Source organism: Pinus tabuliformis, chromosome 3_1 (assembly GCF_031772625.1).
Source record: "Pinus tabuliformis cultivar Carrire ecotype Pingquan chromosome 3_1, CPIR1, whole genome shotgun sequence".
Taxonomy (NCBI): domain Eukaryota; kingdom Viridiplantae; phylum Streptophyta; class Pinopsida; order Pinales; family Pinaceae; genus Pinus; species Pinus tabuliformis.
The window spans coordinates 838,555,783-838,569,163 of NC_142301.1; the positions used below are offsets into that span (position 1 = coordinate 838,555,783).

At 38.5% G+C, this 13,381-nt stretch overlaps 1 pseudogene across 1 annotated transcript; it reads left to right on the forward strand.

Annotated features, from left to right (window-relative positions):
• Nucleotides 1-6,545: 6,545 nt before the first annotated feature.
• On the forward strand, nt 6,546-11,543 carry LOC149190119 (protein NBR1 homolog; annotated as a pseudogene). Its single transcript, XR_016255957.1, has 7 exons — nt 6,546-6,902; nt 8,366-9,240; nt 9,345-9,501; nt 9,598-10,011; nt 10,174-10,323; nt 10,653-11,225; nt 11,261-11,543. The product of XR_016255957.1 is annotated as a protein NBR1 homolog (transcript).
• The last annotated feature ends 1,838 nt before the right edge of the window (nt 11,544-13,381 follow it).

The window sequence follows — 13,381 nt, forward strand, 5'->3', positions numbered from 1 at the left end:
GCATGTTCAGTAGTTTCACTATCACTTCCATCACTTTCACAAGGAAATATAGCAGGAACATCAGAGGATAACACATTCATACCTGATAATGATTCTGAATCTGAAGAGCCTCTTATACCTAATCCCCAATCGATTCTCCCACTGTCATAGTCCTTCTGAGATGTCTTCTTCTTCTTATGAGCTTTCTTCTTAAGCTTCTTTCCCATTGTTCCACGGATCTCCTTCAAGCGATCAAGCTTCTATCAAAGGACCTGCTCTGATACCAATTGTTGGAAATAATACTGAGAGGGGGGGGTGAATCAGTATTATCAGATCAATCAAACTTTTCAATTTCATACTCAGAAACATATACGCTACTTCAATTAAGTGAACCCGCGTGTACACGCTACTGTGTCTAATGAAACTCGCGTATATCCAGAGATCTTATAATTCAGTTAGCTTAATCTTCAGTAAATGCATCAGATCATTATTAAGCATATTAACAGTAAACAGGTGCAGAATAACAGAACAGAACATCACACAAGAGCCACACACATGAACACAAAGATATAAGGTGGAAACCCAATGTGGGTGAAAACCACCTGCTGCAAGTCATCTCAATCTTCTTCTTAATAAGAAAAATCCTTTTACAATATTTGTACTGGTGCAGTCTTATACCAGTACGGGAGCTACAACCCCCTTTGCTCTTGTACTAGCTGATTCATTTACTAGTACGCAGGCTGCTACCTGCTACAATGCTCCAAAGATCTCCTTTAGCTTTTGTACTAGCTTAGATACTAGTACGTAGGTGCTTGCCTACAATCTTCTCACCTCCAGGTACCACTTTTCATCAATTTTCAGACTGGATACACTGAAGCACAACACATAATCTGTAAGGCCACTTTTCATCCAATTTTCATACTGGACCCATAACTATCATTGAAGCTCAAAACAATCATCAAACTCTGAATCACTGAAACCCTATTAACAACATTCACCAGAACACAGAGCAGACACAGAACTCTGTAATAACCATCAGATCCATCTGCAACTTCAAATATCAAGCTTTACAATGTATACGCTACTTCGATGAATCAAACCCGCGTGTATACGCGCTTTTACCAAAGACAACCCGCGTACAGATCTAAAAATAATTTCTCATAACTTGCAGCTGTACCAGACATCAGTCATACTCATAACACTTATAGAATAATACATGCGTCAGTATGTAGATCTAGAATAAGCATCATAAAGATAGTTCATTTCAAACCATTTGATCCCGATCTCTCCTTAGATCTAGTTCTCCATCAACCGGTGAGATCTCTCCTTAGCTTAGATCAAGCAATGCATCATCAACCCATAACCCTGCATACTGGATCTAATGCTTCATCAGATATTCAAGACATTTCAGATACACTTGCCTAATGATTTCCTTCTCCTTATATAGCCTTAGGCCTTGTTCAATACCAAGAGCCAAAACCATAGAAATCCAATACCATCAACTTCAAAACTAGGGATCAACACGTCCGTCGAGACACCAAGGTCCAAAACCATAGGCACAACTTCCAAGGAATAACCGCCATGGACCAAAGGTACTTTTCCACATACACGCGCTTTTGCTGAAGCCAACCTGCGTGTACACGCGACTTGGGCTTAACGAACCTGCGTGTATGAACTTTCTCTTCTTCTTATAGTCTGATCATCAATTCCTTGCTGCTGACCTTCTGTACTATGATTTGTCATCAGTGAGGTTTGCCATCAAGGACAACACTTATCTCATAATGCCAACATGTTGGAGAGTTTCTTGGCTTGGGATTTGATTACCACTCAAGGAGAGCCTTTCAACATCAAGGTTATGGTTGTAAGCTTCCCCTTAATTCTTTAAATAATAATACAACTGTTGGTTCATCTTCCCAATATATATGTTCATGTATGTATTTATTTGACATTCCTTGATCATCTAAATAGATTATTATCGGATTTGCTATTACTTTTGGTATGATTTGTTGTCTCTTGGTCAATTGTGCAGGTATATAAGCGTTGAAAGAAGCAAGAACAAGGTCGTGACACAAGCGATTCGAGGATCTCAACAAAGGAAATCAGATTAGCATCAGAGCAAGGTAGGTCTTCTCTCTTGTTCTATTTTTCAATCATAATCTAGGAAGATGTCTAGTTGATTGTTCCTTCAGTTGCTAGACCCACTTGTTGAGCTAGAGGGATCATCTATTTCCACAGAGAGGATTAACCTTGTCAACAGGGAGGAGCGAAAGAAAAATTATTTTGGTTTGAATCTCAACGGAAGACATTCGCAGAGTTGAAACATCACCTTTGCTTCACACCAGTGCTCACATTACCAAACTTGCAACAACCATTTGAGATTGAGATAGATGCCTCTGACTATGCTATTAGGGCAGTCCTTACTCAACAAGGACATCCAGTGGCATATCACAGTGAGACACTTTCAGACACAGTCCAAAAGTATCCCACTTATGACAAAGAGATGTATTCCATTGTGCAGGTCTGCCGACAATGGAAGCATTACATTTTGGGGAAGGAAACAATCATCCACACAGACCACCGACCCCTGCAGTTCATACAGACACAAGGGAAGTTGTAGAATGATCGCCATCATAAGTGGTCCACATACCTGCAACAATGCCATTTGAATATCAAGTACAAGAAGGGTGGCACCAATAATGTAGCAAATTGCCTCAGCCGACCACCAATCAAGGCATTAACCATCGTGTTCAACTCTTGTGGGCACAAGACTTTTGATTGGCCACTTCTCTACAAAAGCGACCCATAATTCGGCCACACATACTAGACGCTCTTGGAGGGTCAGCAAGTTCCATATTTTCACCTCCAGGATGCACCATTATGCCACCTAGGACACCTTTGTGTTCCTTCAAGCGAGCGTGCCAAGATTATTCAAGAAGCGCACTACGGTCGGATTGTTGGGCATTTCGAGGTCAAGAAATGGTGGCAATATTGCAGAAGTATTTCTATTGGCCGAATCTTTGACAAGGCGTCGAGAAGTGCACCAAATCCTGCACTGTTTGCGCCATTTCCAAGCCGACCATCAAGAAGCAAGGCGTCTATAGTTCGTTGCCTACCCCTAGTCGACCTTGGGAATCCATCTCCTTGGATTACATGTCGGACCTTCCTTCTACTAAGCATGACAACGACTATGTTTTTGTGGTCATTAACAAAATCTTGAAGATGGCCATTATGACGGCCTGCAAGAAGGATATCACAATAGAAGCCACTGCTAAACTCTTCTTTGAACGAGTGTGGGTACACTTTGGGATCCCACAGTTTATCATCTCAGATCGGGACAACATGTTCCTCAGTACATTTTGGTCTAGTACTGATGACCAGACAGAGGTCGTCAACAGGATGATCATACACATTTTGTGCATGTACAACCCAAAGCATCCATGTACATGGGATGAGAGCCTCACCTATGTCATGCACAGCTATAACCGAGCTATCCTCAGATCGACTGACCACAACCCTTTTGAGGTGGGTTTGGGATTCTAGCCAATATGTCCCATTGATGTGTCCATACCATTTGCAGCTACTCAGGCATATTCGGCTCATGTCCAGTCCAAAGTCGACAAGGCAAACAACTTCATTGAGCACATCCAACACGTCCGCCAATAGGTCCACGACATTCTGGAGAAATGAAATCCCAAGTACAAGAAGTGATATGATCAACATCGGGTGCCACACAAGTTTCAGGTGGGTGACAAAGTCTGGTTGCATTTGCAGAAGGAACGCCTTACTGGAGCCTATCAGAAACTCAAACCACTCTGATATGGTCCTTACACCATTACCAAGGTTGTGGGAAACAATGCATTTGAGCTCAGCATTACCCCATTCCTTGGCCTACATCTAGTGTTCAATGTGGACCACCTTCGACCATACTTCCCACCATTGTTAGACACATGAGACATTGCATAACAACTCACACCTACAGAGTTAAATCCAGACTGCATGGAACAAACCACAACTGATCAGATCATGGATACACAGATCAATAACACCCGAAAACAGAGGATCCAACTATATCAAGTTGTCAAAGCAGGCCAACTCCTTCACCAGGGCAAGTGGCTCACCAGGGACCGAGTTTAGCAAAAGTTTCCTCATCTCATGGAGGAACTCAATGCAATGGAGAGCATTGCTTCCTAAGGGGGGAGGAATGATCCAGGTGGATATTGGTGTCCACCCTCCTATTCCACTGGGACCCCCACCATTTTTTCTTTCAGTTTTTCAGTTTCCTTATTTGTAGCACAATTTAGTATTTTTGGTAGTTTTTCGGGTCCTGAACTTCCAAAGCCGTTTTGAGGCCCTAAATGTTGTTTTTTTGGAAAGCGAGGGCAACATGTGCAATAGAGTAATGTTTGGCCACTCGAAAGTTGTAGTCCTCGAATAGATATTTCTAACGAGGTATTGTGCACATCAAACAAAGATCGTATGCCAAAGTTATGACCTCGGGAAGTTGATGTACCAATTTACCCAAACGGGGCCCATAGTTTGGCACTTCATCTCCTAGGGTTAGGTTTTTGATGTTTAGGGTTTTCCATTGTTTCTAAATAATAAATAGGCCTTTGAGCCTCATTGTAACATAGTTTAGAGGCATTTAGCCGCCACATCTCTTCTCAAAGATATCTACCATCGCCCGAGCTAGTCTTATTTCCATTCTATTTGTAAGCATACTTCAGTATTTGATATTAATGAAATGAAGTGTTATTTCTGCTGCATCTCTGTATTTATGGTTTTATATGTAATTTGTTATGTTCCTATTTAAATTTAGATCAAGGAGGGTGTTATACAAATTACCCTAAAATTTACATGAAGTAAATTTAGGACGTTGTAATTAGGATTGCATGAGGCTCGATTGAGCCTTGACACCTCATGGGACAATTTTCACCCCTCACAAGTGGCTGCCACCCTCAACCCCTTCCCATGAGATTTTGACCAATTACCTAATGGGGACCAAACCCCACAATCCAATTGACTTACACCTTGGGTGATTAACTAATGAAGAATATATTTACATGAGCATCTCATATAAGTCCAATCATCAACAAATGGCCCGTCATGTGCTTTTAATAGAAACCATGGACCAAGTTTATTATTATCAAGGAGAGGTTGAACTCTCATTGCATTAGTGTGTAGGGCATAATTGGATTATGAAAATACAAATGAAAACTAGAGAAACATATAAAATTAACCTTATAACCAATTCAACATCTCTCTCTCTCTATTCCATTGGTTTTGTAAACCAACACCATCATACAAATCACCCATAAATTTACATGAAGTAAATTTGGTTTCTACATTGTCTTATTAATTATTGCCACTAATTCTACCACTAACAACACACTTGGTTTTGTAAATCAACACCATCATAAAAATCACCCAAAAAATTATGTGAAGTAAATTTGGTTTTTACAAATTCTTTTAATTTTTTTATTAATTATTGCCACTAATTCTACCATTAACTATACATTTTAATCGTGAGAGAATTATCGATATAAATATTCAAAAAATAAAAAAAGACAATATCCTTACCGAACACATATATCACATTTAATATTATATTTTAGGTTGATATATACATTTTTATAAGTCTTAATCAAAATTAATTATTACTCAATTTTATCGATATAAATAAATATTAAAAAAATGAAAAAAGACCATATCCTTACCTAACACATGTATGACATTTAATATCCATTATTGATTATTACATTTTATGTTAACAAATACATTTTCATAAGTCCTAATTACAATAACATGAACTTATGAAACTTATGAGGAATGAATTACAATAGCATGAACTCAACTTTAAACATAATGGTGTTGTTTTTTTTAAATCAACAAAACAACAAAATACATCATATGTTTTGTGTTTGCCATCTTTGAAAATGATTTTAAAAATGACAAGGTAATGAATGGTAACATATTAGTCTTTGCAATCAATTTGTCATTTCATTTTTTATTATTATTCTTAGCCTATAATTAACTATAATGATTTACAAAAGATCATTCTACTATCTACAAATTTATAATTTATCTAAAAATGTACCACTTTCTATAGAATTTATATTAAAGAAAAGAATTGGTATCCAAACTTATAATCAGAAATAGATTCAAGTAATTATGCTAGCCAGAGCCATAATAAGTCACATGCTGTGTAATAAATCGAATTTTAATCCACCATCATCCATCCTACAATTCTAAAAGAATAGAGGCACCAACGTCACGTCTGACACGAAAAGAGGAGACTCAAACGTGATAGGCTGCTCCACCCAGGGTTGGAATTGCCCGTCATGGCGTGAGCCTCAAATACAGGTTAAAAAATTACAGAACTGTTTTGAAATTATGAAAACATGTTAGAAAGTCTGAAAAACTTCAAATTTGCGGGGCTGGTTTTTTTGAAATTCCAACCCTGGCTCCACCGACCTACAAAGTGGAAGGCTTGGAGGAGAAGAAAACGATAATAACCAATAATAATAATAACTATTCCTTCATCACTCAGGCACACCCACACAGGGCCTCTAGATCTGGTCACGCTTTCCCCTCATTGTGCTCTTCGCGGCTGGCGGCTCACAGGAACGCGTGGGTAGAACTTGGATAGGGGGAAATTGTATCCATCTTCAGACCAATTTGGCCATTGGAATACCGTAATTACCAGCAGACCCTTGTATTGATCATCGCTGGTTGTATCGGCGTTGAGAATACACCTTGAAGTTTCAAGATAGTCTCTGGATAGAGCTAATTCTACAGCTTTCGCTACCTTCTCTTTGAATTGAAATTGCGGCTTGCCGGGACGCTTGAATATATACTCTGTTTACGTTGCTTTTAAGTTCGTGTTTTCTGTCGCGATGGGAGCAGGCATGGATTTGGTTGTTAAGGTAACGTAGTCTTTGCGTCTGCTCTGCAAACTGCTTTTGGGATCTTGTGCTGAATAAAAATGATTTGGGTTTTGGGGGTTTGAAAATTACCAGGCAGTGTTTGATTTCTATATCAGAGAGTTTCATTTACCACTTCAGCTGTGAAGTACTCTTTCTTTGCAGTGTTTGATTTCTATATCGGAGGGTTTTGATCACCATATTTGCTGTAGAGTACCTTTTTCTTCAAAATATTTGATTTCTATATCAGAGGGTTTTGATCACCATATTTGCTGGAGGGTACCCTTTCTTTTAATATATTTGTATCTCAATATTAATTTTCTTTTCCAACACAAATGTGTAGAAATCCGTTTTAAGAAGAAAATTGGCTAGAGTCTAGTTAGTTTTGATATAATTAAAGTAAACGAAAGTTTTGTTCCTCACAATAATTTGAACCTTCTAATTTAATTTGTAAATATCTTTTCTCGAGGGGATTTAAATGTGTGCAAAACCATCCCCTGTGTAAATGAGACTCTGCTTTAGTCCTTCAACGATTTTTTTTCTCTTTTTTTTTCTTCTTTTTGGGATTTTAGGATTTTAGGTACTGTGTGGACATTTTTGTCTTTGCAGCTTTATGGTTATACATAATTTGTTCCTGGTTGTTTTTTACAATGCTCTTAACCTACGTAGGAAAGAAACATTGACTGGTTAATCTCATGAATTACATTCTCTTCTGCCTTAATTTTCGTGCAGGTTAAATGCTAAAATATAACACTTCTTTGAGGAGATTCAATGTAAAGAGAATATTTAAAAAATATAGTCTGGATAGGTTTAGAGGAGTCTGGGAAGTGAGGAGTATGGCAGAAGTGTCTGTAGAATTTACTCTTTTCGGCGGTGATTCGGCAAGACTCGGCAAGACTTGAGTCTGAAAAAAGTCTGACAGCAGTGGTTTATAGCAGAATGTGGATGTTGTTTTTCATTTTGGAAAGAATATTTTCTTGCCGGTTTTGTTATGATTAAAGTAAACGAAAGTTTGTTCCTCACAATAATTTGCACCTTTCAATTTAATTTGTAAATATATTTTCTCGAGGGGATTTAAATGTGTGCAAAACCATCGCCTGTGTAACTGAGCCTCCGCTTTAGTCCTTTCATGAAATTCTTCCTTTTTTTTTTGGTTTTTAGGTACTGTCTGAAGAAAACTAGACATTTTTATCTTTGCAGGCATGATGGTTTTGGATTTTAGCTTCTGTCTGAAGAAAACTAGACATTTTTAACTTTGCAGGCATGATTGAACATAATTTGTTCATGATTATTTGGATTTTAGCTTCTGTCTCAAGAAAACTAGACATTTTTAACTTTGCAGGCATGATTGAACATAATTTGTTCATGATTATTCTTTGTAATGCTCTTAACCTAGGTAGGAAAGAAACATTGAGTGGTTAATCTCATGAATTACATTTTCCTCTGCTGCCTTTACTTTCATGCAGGCAAAACATGAGAATGTTCTGAAGAGATTCCGTGTGCGTCGAATGGAAGATGGCAGTGTGCACCTCTCCCTGGCTGGGCTAAAATCTAAAATCTGCGGCCTTTTCGATTTCGATCCATCTGAACAGTTTGTTATAACATATGTTGATGAAGACAATGATATTGTAACTATGGCAGATGACAATGATCTTCTTGATGTCTTGAATCAAGATTTAAATCCTTTGCGCTTGGAGGTGTCTCTGATGAGTCAGAATAATAGGGCCACAGAAAAACAGGCTCAAAGCCAACCTTCAACCCCAAGGAATTTTTCAATAACCAAGGAGCAGGGGCAAGCTTTTGATCTAAGAAGTATTTGTTCAGAGGAAACCTTGAAATTATTACCTAAGCCTTTACGCAAGGCAATTCTAAAATGTACCAAGGAAACTGCAAATCTTGCCTCCACCGCAGCAGTGGCAGAATTGATAGAAGATGACGTCAAGCTTGTCTCTACTGCTCTTGCAGAATTGATAGAAGATGTCGTCAAGCTTGTCTCTACTCATCTTGCAGAATTGATAGAAGATATCGTCAAGCTTGTCTCTACTCATCTTGGACCTCTCATGGAAAGGCAGCAAACTGGTGGAGCAGGCAGTGGCACTCAACCAAATAGCACCGTTCCTTTCATCAATGTGTCGGCGGAGCAGGGTACTGGCAATGCTCAACCAACTTCAGGGGATCGCTTTATTCCTTCACCACAGCTTCCATTTGGACAGGTTCATGGTTTTGGTTTAAAAGGGAATCAATGCTTTGGTGAGAATATGCATCGGACCTTTCACAAAGGTGTACAATGTGATGGTTGTGGGATGCATCCAATTATTGGCCCCCGCTACAAGTCTTTAACGTAACCAAAGTTGATAGATCATTGGCTTGTTATTTTTTAATTTTGTTACATGTGCCGCTAGCTGTGGATCTAAATAAATATATCTATCTGGGCATGTATTGCAGGAAAGATGACTTTGATTTGTGCCAAAGCTGCTTCTCGGATGTTGGCAATGAAGAAGATTATGAGAAACTTGATCGTGCTTTATCCAGTCAACCAGCTCCACACCAGGCACCACACAAGGAACGCTCTCTTCGTAAGGGACGTCGCTCTCCTAAGTCGGTAAGCTCCATCATTAGATGTTTGTATTCTACTTTGTTTTAACCATTGAGGTTGGATGTAACTTTGTTAATGCAAACCTTAATATTGGTGTGGCAGCCTGCTTATCGTCCTTCTAAATATACTGCATATATCCGCTCTCCTGGTTCTAATCTTTCGAACTCTCCTCCATCTATATATGGCTCACAAGGCGTGTGGCAGCCTGTTTATCGTCCTTCTAAATGTCCTGCATTTACCCCCTCTCCTGGTTGTAATCTTTGGAACTCTCCTACATCTATATATTGCTCACAAGGCCCATCTGCTGGGAAACCGGCTAATAAAGCACCTGGAAAGCTTGACTGCCGTTTCGTTCAAGATGTCACCATCTTTGATGGAACACAGTTTGCTCCAGGGACACCCTTTACCAAGATTTGGCGTCTGCGCAACAATGGTACACTAAAGTGGCCACATCAAACCCAGCTTGTCCGAGTTGGTGGAGATGATTTGGGGGCTGGAGATGTAGTCAATCTCGAGGTTTGTTCAAAACTTGTTCCTTGGTAATAATATAGTTTACCATTTTTGGTAGGATAAGTTAGACAATAGACATTAGTTTTTTGGTTTCCTAGTTTTTTTGGTTATGTATTCTTTGTACGCATTCTATGTTCTGTTTGTAATGTTGTGATTTCTCTAATATAGATTCAAGAGGAAGGGTACGAGGTAGATGAGGAGCTTGATGCGGCAGTTGATTTTCTTGCCCCCATACAACCTGGACGCTATGTGTCATACTGGCGTCTGGTGGCACCTTCAGGTCAAAAGTTTGGGCAACGAGTGTGGATCCTTATTCAGGTATCATATATTTTTTGTCATCTCATTTTACATCCCTGGGGATTTGTCATTATTTTCATTGATTTGCACATAAATTGGCTTCTATTTTCCCCATTGTTCAGTTTTGATACAGACTAATAACATGGTATATGATGCATTCTATTAGGAGTTCTTAACTGTCATTAAAGGACTTTTCATCATCAATCTTTCTTAGATCTTTGCAAGGAACATATTGCACTTGTGATGTTATTGGCAGTTGATTATGGGAGTAATAAATTGCGTCCTTTATTTTTTACGCCTTACCCATCGTTGCCAGAGTTTGTTTTTTAAACGAGTCTTTTGAATTTCAGGTAGTACCACAAAGAGAGGAATGTCTACCCAATCTAATGGAATCTCTTCTAACTTTGAATGAAGTTGAACAAAATAATTTATCTCAAGAACAGACCAAACAGAAGACAGTTGATGTTTCTTCTCAAGATACTTCTGAAAGGGCATGTTTGGGTGACAGTAAGATGGATTTGGATCCCAATGAGCTTGGATGCTCATCTATGGTCGCGGACAAGGGTAAGCAACCATCTTCACTTGTTGAGGTGGGTAATGCTTTTACACAATCTCAGAGGGTTGATTTTCCAACAGAAATGCAAGGAGCCAGCAGCCAGCATAAATGTTGAAGTAATGCCATCTGATTTAGGAGCTGATTACCCATCACCTGCTAAATCAGTTCCACTTCCAGTTAATGATGTATCTCGAGGACATATCGCTGTGTCTGCCAGTGCTCCATCTCTTGTAGGCTCTGAATCATTCTTTGCTGGGAAAGAGACACAAGAGCAGACTCTTCTCCGTAAACATAATTATGAATTTACAGAATGATCATCGTAGTGCAGCTGAGTGGGGGATCCCTTTCTTGAAGAGCTTCAAAAAATGTTAATTGATATTGCCCTGAAATTTTGCTGTGGCAGGGTTTCATTGATTCGGAAATGAACAGAACGTTGTTGGTGAAGAATGACGGAAATGTAAAGAGAGTTGTTCTGGATCTTCTGTCAGCTGAAAAAGATGCTTCATCAATGTAATTTAATCTGTCTAAGAAGGCTAAACAGAGTTAGCTATGGAAGTGGGGTCGATTTTAAGGCTTTGTTGGGCAGTAGGGACATCTGAACTCGGCGTTTTCTCTTACAACTCGTAATAAGCCGTCTATATTTATGTTTGGTTTGTTTTCAAGTAGACGACTGTGTTACCTGCCATACGCAGGTGTTGTTTGTACTTGTGATTGTTTTGAATTGGATCAATGGATATTGATACTCAAGCACTTAAGCAGTTCCTATTTGGTTAGATGTATGTTTTTTAATATGATGAATTCCAGTGTTTCGTTGGCACTACACCATTCATGAGCCATTTCTTAGTAATTAATAGATTATATGATGAAGTTCTTTTTGTTCAGCAATGCTTATATGCGTTGTGTGTTTCTACTTGTAGGGTTTGTTGGAGTCTTGTAATCACGATTGTTTGCTTTTAATTGACAATATGCATATGCATACTTCTGAGTTGGATTTATGGTCTCTGTCGCTCTAGCACTCAGAAGCATTCATAGATGTACTATTTAACATTGGTTTGAACATTTGTTACGTATGGGAATTGGTCATGCGCTATTTTCTCCGCGGCTTGTAGATTCTGGGAAATGCTCACTTGCCTTCAAGAAATAGAGACCTCTCTTCTATTGCTAGTAGGGCATTTAATGTAATAAAGATAAATAAAGAAATGTCCATGCTAGTTGGATTTTGGACTGTCACATGCATTCAAGAAATAGACACTTCTCTTCTATGCTAGTTGGACGCAGAAATTAAATTTTGTTAGCACGCTAGGTGGACATAGAAATCATTTTTTTTTTGCATTGTGCTTCGATGCACTTCATGTTAACTATTACTGCTAATTAAATATATTCGAGTGTATGGATTTCCCAATTCTTGTAATGATGATTGCTTTGCTTGGTTAGATTGGCTTTGTTATTGAGTTTGATTGTTAAGTAATTAAATATATTCAACTGTATGGATTTCCCAATTCTTATAATGATGATTGCTTTGATTGATTAGATCGGCTTTGTTATTGAGTTTGATTGGCAGATTTGAGTGGGGGGCATATCATGCTATTGATTTAATTAGTGGCGGGGTGAGCGAAATGAGGGTGGAATTTAGTGGGAGGCTACTGTGTGACTAAAGGGTTGGGTTTTTTCGAATGATGAGTTGTTTTGTTGGGAGTTTTTATATACTAATTAAAATTTAATGCACGAATGATAAATTAAATTGTCCCTTTTTATGATGTTGCAACATGGCATTCTACTATCGGGTAATATAGAAAATGAAATATGGGTAGATAGTAATATATAAATATGGGTAATATAGAAATAATGTAAACGAAAATTTGAATATTACCAAGCTTAATATGGGATAGAACATATTTTGTTCTACATGTAAATTTTGATATATTTTGTTCTACAAGTAAATTTTGATATGTAGTGATGGCCACCATAACACTAAGAGTATATCGAATTATTTGTAGGCTAGAAATACCATGAATTATGAAGGTGGGGAAGATGCTCTTTAGAGCAAAATCCCCCATGTAGGATTGAAATTGGGCCTTATCAAAATGTGCCAAAAAAGTCTCCATGTAGGATTTGAAATTGAGTGGAGGGGATAACATTATGCCAACCACTTGGTTGTCCCACAACCACTTAGTTGTCCCACAACCACTTAATTGTCACACAAGGAGACAAATTTTGAATATTACAAAGCTCTAATCATTTTGTAAAGGGGTGGTCTTACGCGCGCTACACCAATGCATCCAATTAGTTTTTTTAATGGTTAGAGAGGATTGGGAAATCTTCTCAAATTGCATCGTGATGGGGATAGACCATTGCAATTATTGGAGGAGCGAGAAATCTTCTCAAATTGCATCGTGATGGGGATAGACCATTGCAATTATTGGTCTTCAACGAGGAATTCCTAGTAAGCGTGTGTCATCAACTCGTGCTGACTACGTCCGTGCCCTTTGTACACATCGCCTGTTGCTCCTATCAATTGAATGA